Source organism: Muntiacus reevesi, chromosome 4, assembly GCF_963930625.1.
Source record: "Muntiacus reevesi chromosome 4, mMunRee1.1, whole genome shotgun sequence".
NCBI lineage: Eukaryota > Metazoa > Chordata > Mammalia > Artiodactyla > Cervidae > Muntiacus > Muntiacus reevesi.
This window is the reverse complement of record NC_089252.1, coordinates 35,483,280-35,494,442: the sequence shown is the minus strand read 5'-3', so window position 1 is coordinate 35,494,442 and position 11,163 is coordinate 35,483,280. Positions and strand designations below refer to the sequence as shown.

Below are 11,163 nucleotides of genomic sequence, written 5' to 3'. Positions count from 1 at the left end.
CCCCTTCTCTCTGGCCCTCTCTCTCCTGACTTAGATTGCTTCCTCAATGAGTTTAGATTGTGGAAATCAGGGACAGGAAGGCAAGGTCTGCAGGCAACTTCTGCTTTCCAGAACTTCCTTGAGACCAGCAGCATGTGTGGGTGCATTCTCATGGTGGGAGGGGGGAGAAAGGGGGCAGTGCATGGAGAAAAATGAACGTTCATGTTTTAAAAGCTAGCATGCTGCAGAAGGGATGGCTAAAGCATACCGGCTAGAAGGAGCAGGAAAGGAGAAGAGCGCCCTGGATGTTGTGCAGGAGAATCTGGGCTTTTTCCTCTAGGCAGTGGACTGCCAATAACTGGTGCCCGGGTCTCATCTGTGATTCAGGGTGAAGGGTGCTTAGAAGTTGAAGAACAGGGGGCAGGGAGACCAGCTGGAATATGTCACCCAGGGGATCCTCAGGGATGCTGTGGGAGAGGGCCTGATGGCTAGAAGGTGAGGCCTCCTGCTGTGTAGCTGGGGAGGTGACTGAAGGCCATCAACACAATCGCTCCGCAGAGAGATTTGGAGAGTAGAAACGACAAGACGTGGTCGATATGGAGGGGAGAGGAAGGACACAGACCTCCTCCTAGGCTGCTGGCAAGGATGACTGCGTGGATGATGGTGCAAATAGCCATGATAGGAGATTCAGGAGGAGCAGGTTTGAAGAAGCAAACGCAATGGAACTACATTTGACATCACGGTCGGCCAGGCTAGTGGAGCTGTCTAAACTCTGAACACAGGCATGGGGCCCTTGGGATTCTGGCTAGAGCAAGGATGCGGGAGTTTCCAGGAGGAAATCGTGCTCAGTAGTATCTTACTCTCGAGGCTATGAGGGAGGGTCTGAAAGAGTGCACAGAATTTGGCAACCAAGCGTTTGTTGGTAACTCCAGCGTGAGTAGCATCTGGGTGGAAGAGAAGCGAGAGCAAGGCTGTGAAGAGATGAAAAGGCGGAGTCTCTTCTTTCCAGCTTGGCTGGGGAGCCAAGCTGGGAGATAAGTTGATGGCCTGGGGGGCAAGAAAGCCGGCTCCTGCTCCTTTTTTTCCCCCACCCCACCGCTTCCAGCTCCCTGAGCCCACGCAAACGGAGGGGTGGTCCAGAGTTGGGGCAGGGGATACCTGGCGGGTGAGGCTCCTCCCACGAAGTGGGAGGGAGTGGGGCTAGAACACCTGAAGGAAGTGCTTCTTTCCTCCTGCATTCCAGCGGACTCAAGGGAATGGAGGCTCCCAGCACTCTTCTTAGATGTTAGGGGCAGGAAAGTAAGTGTTAGTAACTCAATCGTGTCCGAGTCTTTGTGATCCCGTGGACTGTAGCTCACTAGGCTCCATGGGATTCTCCAGGCAAGAATACTGGAGAGGGTTGCCATTCCCTTCTCCAAGGGATCTTCCTGAACCCGGATCTCCTGCATTGTGGGCAGATTCTTCACCAACTGAGCCACCAGAGAAGTCATGGGCAGGAAGTGAAGGCATATCACACAACAGATATTTCATGAGTCTCTGTTTTGCTTAGGTAGTGGCGTAATGTAGGTAGATATCAGAGAATGAGGAAATGGTAAACGCGTGAACCTGTCATTCAGATAAGGGATCCAATCTCAGGTAGTTTGGAGGGAGGGAGGATGTGTAGGGCTTCCTGAATGATGAAAGGAAGGAAGGAGGCCTGACAGAAGTTTCTTCCCAACCTCTTTCCCAAGGCAGTGAGAATGGCCTCAAAGAAACAGGAAAAATCTAAGGGGGCAGGGGCGGGGGAGAAAAGAAAACAAGTAACAGAATACTCCAGGCCCCACACTAAGCTCAATTAGGCACTTTACTATGTGCCTGTATGCTCAGTTGCCAAGTCCTGACTCTTTGGGACCTCATGGACTGTAGCCTGCCAGGCGCCTCTAGTTCATGGGATTTCCCAGGAAAAAAAATACTTTTGTGGGTTGCCATTTCCTTCTCCAGGAGACCTTCCCAAGTCGGGAATCAAAGCTGCCTCTCCTGCATTGGCAGGCGGGTTCTTTACTACTAAGCCACCATGGAGGCCCGCTTTAAGTGTAATGGTGTGTGATTCTCAAGACAACCCCAGGAGAAAGGCATTCCTGTTCCCATTCTATTAACATAGAAAGTGAGGGTCCAACCATTTTTCTCGATTTAATTTCAATTCTCCAGAGCAGAGTAAAATACTCTGAAATACAGAAGGAAAAGTCCAGCCTTTGTCTTTGAAAATTTTTATCTGCTTGTGAAGCCTGGCACCCAAAAGGGAAACTCTAGAGTCCTTGGGCCAAGGAAACCACCTACATTTCTGTGGGGCCCTGGTTAAGGATGGGGCAAAGCTTGGCTGAATGCTTGAGAAAGGCAGAAGGAACCTGGAGGAGGAAGTGGTTGTCTGGGTTCCTTCTGCAGAGGCCACCCAGGGGCCCTGAGACAGGGAGCTGGTTCCCTGGTCCCAGCCCCGTCAGCCCACACTCGATCGGTGGGAAGACTCAGCTGCGGCTGGGCTTGGGCGGAGCTTTATATAAATGCCCTACTTTTCAATATCCTCAAAGCTGTATAAGTTGTCATCCACAGAATGCATACTGAGAAGTTAATGGAATTTGGGAGGAACACATGTACTTCCATTCATAACTTTCAGTAAGGGCATAGGCAGAGAAGAGACAAAAGTCAGTGTGCAACAATAATATCCAACCCGAGCAATCCATTTGTTTAAAAGTATATTTTTAAAGGGAGATGTGTAATAGGATGGGAGGGGGGTGGCGCGGGGAAGTAATCAAACAGATGTGCTACTGGTGATTGAAAGTGGATTATGAAATACTGATGCCTTGTTTCTTTTCTGCCCTTTACTGTTTTACAACCCCCTGGACTATTCATAGGAGTCTCCAGGCAAGAATACTGGAGTGGGGTGCCACTTCCTTCTGCAGGGGACCTTGCTGATCCAGGGATTAAACCCGTGTCTACTGCGCCTCCTACACTGGCAGGCGGGTTCTTTACCACTGAGCCACCTGGGAAGCCCGTTTCATATTTATTCTTCTTGGGCAATTGGGCTCTAAGATGCTCGTGACGCGCCGAAGGGTTGCCATGGGGACCAGGAGTCACTATTACAGAAAGGTAACATTCGAATGGCCCCACGCCCGCCAGAGGCCGGGGCGGCCGAGCGCGCGGGAGATGGGAGGCTCGCGGCGCGCGGGGCCGCGGTCTGGAGGGCGGTGCGTGGCCGGGAGGGGGCGGTGGAGCGGCGGGGTCACGTGGCGGGGCGGGGCCTGCGAGTCGCCCGCCTGCCCGCCCGCCGCCGCCGCCGCTCCGCCGCCCCGCCGCCGCGTCCCATTCATGAGGGCCGCCCGGCTCGGCTGCGGCCCAGGCGGCTCCCGAGGCAGCGGCGGCGGCGGCGGGTTCCCGGGCCCCGCGCGCGCCCCTGGCCGGCCCCGCCCCCTTGGCCGCCCGCGAGCGCGCCCAGCCCGGCGGGTCCTCGCCGAAGCCGTCCGGCCGCCGCCTGCCCTCCGGGCGCCGGCGCGGGCCAGGAGCGGAGTCGCCGCAGGTAAGCGAGCTCGAGGGGCCGGGTCCTCCCCGCGGTGAGGGGGTGGTGGGGAGGGGCGTCTCCAGCTCGGCTGCAGGCCGAGCCTCCTGCCTGCGCCCCCTGCGGGCGGGCGGGAAGACGTGGAGAAATTCGGTGCCCCCGGCGCGCGAGCGGAGGGTAACTCCGGGCCCCCTCGCCCGGCCCTGCGGCGCGAAGGCGGAGCTGCGGTCCCGGAGACGCTCTGCCGCGCGGGTCCTGGCGAGGGAAGCGCCGCCGGAGGCCGCGTCTCCATCCAGCCCCCGGGCCTGGGGGAGGGGGCCCGGCACGTGATCGCGGCGCGGCCGGGAAGTTGCTGTTATTTCTCTGCGGCCGTTCGTTCTCCTGGCGTCTCCGCCTCCGGGCTGTGGACCGGATCCCGAGTGTGAGTAGTTCTCCTCCTCCCAGACCCCCTCCCCACGCACATCCCCGTCTGCGTCGACCGTGTGCAAAGGATGCTGAGGCTTTCTCTCTCGACTTCTGACCCCGCCGGGTCTCCATCTCTCCCTCGCCCGGGTAGATGGAGACTGTTCCCAGTGAATACTGGGCATGTGGCCTGGAAGACACTTAGGAAAACCTTTACCAGAAAGATCAGCCTCCCTTTCAGAAAGTGCTGGAACTCGGACAGTTCGGAAATGTTAAGAATTAACTTAGCAAACTGCTAGGTTCATTTAAAAATCCACGATTGAAAAAGTGCCCCCCTCACCGCCCCCGATTTTAAAAGTGCCCCTTGCCTTGGTGTCAGGCCAGGCCCTATTGAAGCTCTTTGCCCAGTGCGGATGCTCGGGAGTGTTACTGGTTATTGAAACTTGGCCTGGCTAGTTCCTAAAGCTTTGACAACACGTAGCCAGTCCTGAGATAGATTTTGAAGTATTTAGAAATTGTTTAGGGCTTATATGATGATGGCTTATATGATGGCTTATATGTTGATGGTCTGATGTTGATTGTTCTCAGCTGCGGTAACATTGCAAAGGGCGGCAGGTACAGCAGAGGTGGGATCAGCGGGGGAAGGGCTCCCTAGTGCAGCATCCTCTCTGCTGAAGGGGCGGCAGCCTCAGGCCATCCTGGGGACGAGTGTGAAAAGGCCCCAGACCTGGGGTGGAAGAGCATTGGACCGTGTGGGTGGCCGATTCCCTCCAGTTTCAAAGTGCAGTCGCAGGTGATGTGTCAGATTGAAGCACCTCCAGGCCCAAGGGTGGATGGTGAAGGCCGAAGAATGCTAGAAATGAGACTGGTAGGTTCTGTTGTAATTGATAGTGAGGTTGAGAACCAACTTGAGAAGCTTTGTTTTGGAGGAACTGTAAATGGGAGCATTGGAAAGCCATCCGACACTACAGTAAAGACACCGGTGAGAAGCAGATGATTAGGATCGGCTGGGCTCTGTGTGGTTGCTCTGTTGTTCTTGTGGCTGCGAAAGGTGCTCGTCATTGGGGATTGCCACGTTTGGGTTACTGACTGCACCCTCTCCTATGGTAGACTGTGTCCTAGAAGGCCAGACTCTGGTTGCTGCCAGCTTCCAGGGTAAGGCTAGCTTCTAGAAGCATCTCTGGAGGTCTGTAGAATGAAGGTAGAAAGAAGCAGACAGTGTCTCCATAACAGTGATCTCAGAGCTGGTGGCACTTCCTGAATGAATTCGGCTCTCCTGAATTGTGAGCCCTGGATGCACAGTCTGGGCCACGCCACTCACTGGAGGTGGTAGTGGTGGCTTAGCCGCTCAGTCGTGTCAGACTCTCTGCGACCCCATGGACTGTAGCCTCCCAGGGTCCTCTGTCTATGGGGTTTCCCAGGTTAGAATACTGGAGTGGGTTGCCATTTCCTCCTCCAGGGGATCTTCCCGACCCAGGGATCCAACCTACGTCTCCTGAATTGCAGGGGCTTCCCTGGTGGCTCAGAGGTTAAAGCATCTGCCTTCAATGCGGGAGACCCGGGTTTGATCCCTGGGTCGGGAAGATCCCCTGGAGAAGGAAATGGCAACCCACTCCAGTATTCTTGGCTGGAGAATACCATGGACGGAGGAGCCTGGTAGGCTACAGTCCATGGTCGCAAGGAGTCGGACATGACTGAGTGACTTCACTTTCACTTTCTTTGCTGCTGAGCCGCTAGGGAAGCCCCCACCCGGCTGGAGGTGGTCAGTGAGTTGATGTGCGTTACAGTGAACGTTTTGCAGTGTTTACATATTAACTTGAGCTTAGAAACAGCTTGGTTCTCTGTGTTGGCAGCTGTGCTGCTTCATCTATATGCATTTGCTCCTAGGTGGCAGCGGTGACACCCAGCTGGAAGCTTTGTCTAGTAAGGAGGTGGATTCAGCTGCCTCCCTTGGGTGCTTAGCAACCTGTCAGGAAGTTCCCCTTCAAACAAGTCTGCCCACCTTTAAGTTAAATCCTTTTGATCCGACCCCAGCGGCTGTCACTGTGTGTGTACGTGTGTGCCCACATTGAGTTGCCCATCAATCACTGGGCAGTGGTTTGGGGCCTTTATTTTGAAAGCCTATTTTAGTCTGTGTTATTTCTCTTCATTTAGAAGTAAGTTGTTTTCCTTCTGGCTGAGCCCCAGAGTCCTCTGACTTATCATTTGCCTTCTTTATGATGAAACAACACACAGGTTGGTATGCAGCACTTTCTGTTGGCAGTGCGTGTATGCTCTGTTGTGTCCGCCTCCGTGACCCCATGGACTGTAGCCCACCAGGCTTCTCTGTCCATATGGAGTTTCCAGGCAAGAATACTGTAGTGGGTTGCCGGGCTCTCCTCCAGGGGTTCTTAACGATGCAGGGATTGAACCCACTTCCCTTGTGTCTTGTGCATTGGTAGGCAGAATCCTGTATAAATGCTTTCGTACTACAGCTTTGAGGATAGTTACTGCAGGCTGGAGCAGGATGCTTTATGACTTTATCTTAGTAATAAAGTACTTAAATGAGTCATTTTGGTGGCTTTGCTGGCTAATAGCGGTGATTTAGGAAAGCCACCTTCCCTGCCTTGGGCTTGAGTCTTTTGTTTTAGTTACACTGTCAGTCCAGCTAGACACTTCACATGTGTCCTGTCCCATCGTCAGGGTGAAAGTGGAGAGTGAGTCGCTTGGGATCTCTCTGAGTCCTTGGCAGCGGGAAGCTGGGTCCAGGTGGTCTGGCCTGCTCAGGAACCCTGGGACTGAGGGATTCGGCTCCTAAGTATCCATTCCCTCTAGAGGAAAGAAGGAAAAGAAAATCTGTTAGGAGATAAATGGTGCTGCAATGCAAGATAAAGCCCTGTAGTGTGACCTTGGGATTAAATGACGATAAATTATATTGTACAGTCTTGTTTGCTTCACTGATTACAGTTTAGAATCTTTTTTCCTCTAAAGAGACTTTGAGTGCTAAATTTCGTTGATGCTGTTTGTTAGAGTGGTGGTAAAACTGCTACAAAGAAGTGAAGAAAGGAGCCAGAGTGCATTCACCTGGTAAAGTGAGGCTCCTTGGCCACAGCATCAGCCGCTTCCCCTGCCTTCATATTGAGTCCACACCAGGAGGGTGTGGCCAGACCCCAAGGAGGGGTTTATATGACTGCTAGGTAGAAAGTGAAAGTCGCTTAGTTATGTCCACCTCTTTTTGACCCCGTGGACTTCTCCAGGCCAGAATACTGGAGTGGGTAGCCATTCCCTTCTCCAGGGGATCTTCCCAACCCAGGGATCAAACCTGGGTCTCCTGCATTGCAGCCGGATTCTTTACCAGCTGAACCACAAGGGAAGCCCAAGAATACTGGAGTGGGTAACTTATCCCTTGTCCAGCAGATCTTCCCAACCCAGGAATCGAACCAGGGTCTACTATATTGCAGACAGATTCTTTACCAACTGAACTGTCGAGGGGAGGGGGGCTTTTAAAATTATTTTTAGACTATTTATATCAAATACATGATTTGAGAGACTACATACATGTTCGGGGGCTGGGACTGGAAGGTGATCTTTTAAAAAGCCATTTGGAATGTGTGGCCAGTTTTTGTCATGTTTGCATTTAGAACTTTATTATGCAGTGTTGTGTGTATCTTCAGTGTCCTATATTTTCAACGTGAACTATCTAAATAAGACTTCCCTGCTTCTTCGGAGGAGAAGCACTGACTCCCAGGAAAGCACTGCTCGCCTTGCCCTGGTAGCTGGTGGATTGCCTTTATCTGACTTTCTTGGCACACGTGAACAGTTTAGATAAAGTCTTCCGTCATTAATCTTATGAACAGTAACTGAGTCTGTTGCCTTTGTTTCATTTCATATCCTTATTTATTTTCTGTACCAATTCCCTTGATTGTTTTGTAATATGTAAGTTTGTCTGAACTGCATCAACTGATTTATTTTTCAACCAGGAAGAGTCTAAGAATCCGCCTGCAATACGGGAGACCCAGGTTCAATCCCTGTGTCGGCAAGATCCCCTGGAGAAAGGAATGCCAACCCACTCCAGTATTCTTACCTGGAAATCTCATGGACAGAGGTGCCTTGGGGCCTACAGTCCATGGGATCACAGGGAGTTGGACACGACTGACTTAACAAGAGACTAACACTTTGAGAGTATAAGTAAAATTCAGAGGGGTCTGTAAATTCTAAATTGTTTTCAGCTTCTAGCATTTTTTCCATCTTTCCTATTCAAGAATCTAGAATGGTCCTTCGCACCTGTTTAGCAAATCTGAATTTCTCCTCTCTCAGTTCAGTTTCCTCCCAACCTTCTCCACCTGCCTGAACATTGAATCCTCTAGACTCGCTTCCCTTGATGACCCTCAGCTGCAGGGAGGCACGCCCTTTGCATGTGGTGATACAGTTGCTTTTTCGTTTGTTCTCGGCTGCTTTGGGTTTGCTCTCAAGTCATCCATGGCTTTCCTCTAGCTGCTCACCAGGGTCAGAGGAAACAACTGTTGCCTTAGTTTTCACACACTCTCTGTGGCCAGTCTGCCCCCTTTGCTCTGTAAGTATTGAACCAGAGGGAGTAGAGGAGAGGTGGACTGTTGGGTGGAAGAAGCAGCCAGGTGTAAAGGCTTGTTGTATTCTAGTGAAAAGACAGTTTGCAGAGGGAAGGAACACTTAAACAGGGGCAGCACTGGGGGCCGGTCATGGGGACAGGATCTGTAGGTTTACAGGTCTCTGTGAAGGGAAGAGGCGGAGGGGACAGGTCTCATGGGTTGATGTGTGGAAGGAATCAGGCCCAGTGTGCCCGGGTGGCGGGGCACACCTCGTACCCGCAGGGTGCCTGTGGTCTCTCTCCAGTTGTCTTGATTTTTAACTTTTTTTTGTCATTTGTTAATTTAGTTGTTGTATATTTTGCGTAACGTTACAGGGAGTGCAAAGGAACGTGGATTTGAAAAGTTTAAGAAACACAATTAAAGACACTAATATTTCAAAGAGAAGAGGTACCAGTAGCTAAGTCTAGAAGTGACTTGGTTTTGGTGAGTATGATTAAGTAATTGTAGATAAAGAAGAGACTCTAAGGGCAGGGAGAACCTCCTTCAGAAACTCTGAAGCTGGGACTAGTGACTTTCTCGCAGGAAGGAAGACGGGTGTGTGGCACCAAGTAACATTTTCAGTGGCTGAATGTCTGCATTTACCTATATCTGAAACATAATGGAAGGGGTGATATTATTGTGTTTTTCAATCTTTAGTTCCAGTCTTTACTAAGATGTTTTCCTTTTTATAGAAAAAGGATCATAATTATAAAGAAGTTCATTGGTTAATCTGGAATGGAAATCTACCTGAGAGCCTTTCCTCTGCCTCTGAATAAGCTGAGGCAGTGTGCGGTGGTCAGGATGGTTCTCATCTCTTCATTTAGTGGTGATGTGACGTTTTTTTGCTCCTGATAAGCTAGGTGTGTCCTGCTGTACTAGAGACATGCGGTTTCATTCATTCTGAAAGGCCCTTGAAAGGTAGAAGCTCTTCAGTATAAACTCATCCATTAATTTTATTGTATGATTTTGTATAGCTATCAACTGGGCAACAGTGAAACCATCACAGTTCATGTGAATTAAATGCTCTGAATTGCTTCTCCCTGGTATGAAGTGGTACTTCCTCTGATGGGTGGGTCATACACCTATGACCCTCATAAACTGATGTCTTTTCCGAACCAGCATAAGTCAAGGAGTGATTGGGCTTAGAGGAGACCCCTAGGGGACATACTTTTTGTTTCAAGATTCTGTATGAATATACTTTTGCCTCTTCAGTAGTCTATGTGTAATTATGTTTCTCTTTGTAAAACTTCCGAAGAATCTACCCACATATTTCTTTAAAATTTAAACATTTTTGGATGAATTTGAGTAACATTAATAGCCATAACCAACCCAATGGACATGAACTTGAGCAGACTCTGGGAGATAGTGGAGGACAGGAAGCCTGGCGTGCTACAGTCCATGGGGTTGCAAAGAGTCAGACACACTTAGCGACTGACTGAACAAGAAAGATAATTATAACGTCTTTTTACATAAGACCTACACAGAAGCAGGACTTATTTAGGGAAGCATCATTTAAGAGAGAAAACTGTTTTATAACTAAATATGTGTATTAAACCAGTGCTTTTTGAGAAAACTGATCTTTTGTTGACCTGGCTCAACCAATTCAAAAAACTTGCCTAAGTAATGTTATTTGAAAAGTAAGAATTTGGAATTTGGGGGTCTTTAAAAGATAGCTGCTCCATCCACTGCGGCTCTCCGTCTGCAGAATGGTACTGATGTCTACTTTTAGGAACAATGCATGTTTCTAGGAGGTGCTCAATGTTTGTAAGACCTTGTCATCATCATTGCAGTTACATGATTGAACGCTTTCTTAGGGCAAGGCGTCATGGTTCACACAAATTATCTCAAGAGTCATGACGACTCTGGGAGGTGGAGATAATAGACCCATTTTCTAGGCAAAGATGGTGAGGCTGGAAGAGCTTTGCCAAAGGCTGGCAGCTGTGCCGGGGGGAGTGCTGCCGTGGCCCCATCACCACCGCTCTGCCCAAGGACTGTCAGAATTCACCTGTGTCTGCTCGACAGGCCGGAGTCAGTTTCGGGCTTTGTTTTGACTTGATTAGGTAACACTGGAGAACTCATTCTTGATGTCAGCATCTACCAGTTGCTAGAAGGCTAGCACCTGCTGTGTAGGCGCCTTGGGTTTCTCTGAGGCATTTGTGTGTGAAAGCCAGCAGTGCCAGGGCAAGAAGTGCCAGGGGGAGAACCTCGCAGGGCGTGGGGCTGGGGCCGCGCTGGAATCGGCGGGGCTGTGTGATGCCAGGTCCCTCTGCCTGCCTCCCCTGGCACGAGCACATCGCTGGGCTGAGTCGGGACGGAGCATTTAAAACATGGCCCCTAAACGCTGGCTGAATATTGTTCTCAGCTGAGTCCCCGAGGACGCTGATTCTGTTGAGTGTCGAGGAGACCTGGGCTCAGTTGGACTTCTGGAGACATCGTTTGTCATAATCCAAGAAGCTCCCTTCCTCAGGGATCTTCCCGGGTACTCTGGGCTGGCGACTTGCGTGTCCTCTGTGACTCCTTATTACCTGGGACTGGACTGAGGGTCTCAGCCCCGAGTCCAACGTGGCCAAGCTGGACGGGGCTTCCAGCTGTCTCCTCCACACCAGAGCCTCTCCCCTCCCGTGGGGGCAACCAGCTGAGACCCCTAATGCTGTTGAGTTTGAGGGT

General features: G+C 51.0%; 1 protein-coding gene across 3 annotated transcripts in view; it reads left to right on the top strand.

The window, feature by feature from the left end:
- The first annotated feature begins 3,274 nt into the window (after window positions 1–3,274).
- Window positions 3,275–11,163, top strand: part of LPIN2 (lipin 2) — a 75,998-nt gene continuing 68,109 nt past the window's right edge. For 2 of the 3 annotated variants that reach the window (XM_065932518.1, XM_065932519.1), the window contains exon 1: window positions 3,275–3,529. The gene's annotated coding sequence lies outside the window, so the exon portion shown is untranslated. Of the gene's footprint in view, window positions 3,530–3,816; window positions 3,930–11,163 lie in introns of those variants that run through there. The other variant, XM_065932520.1, reaches the window with a different exon arrangement.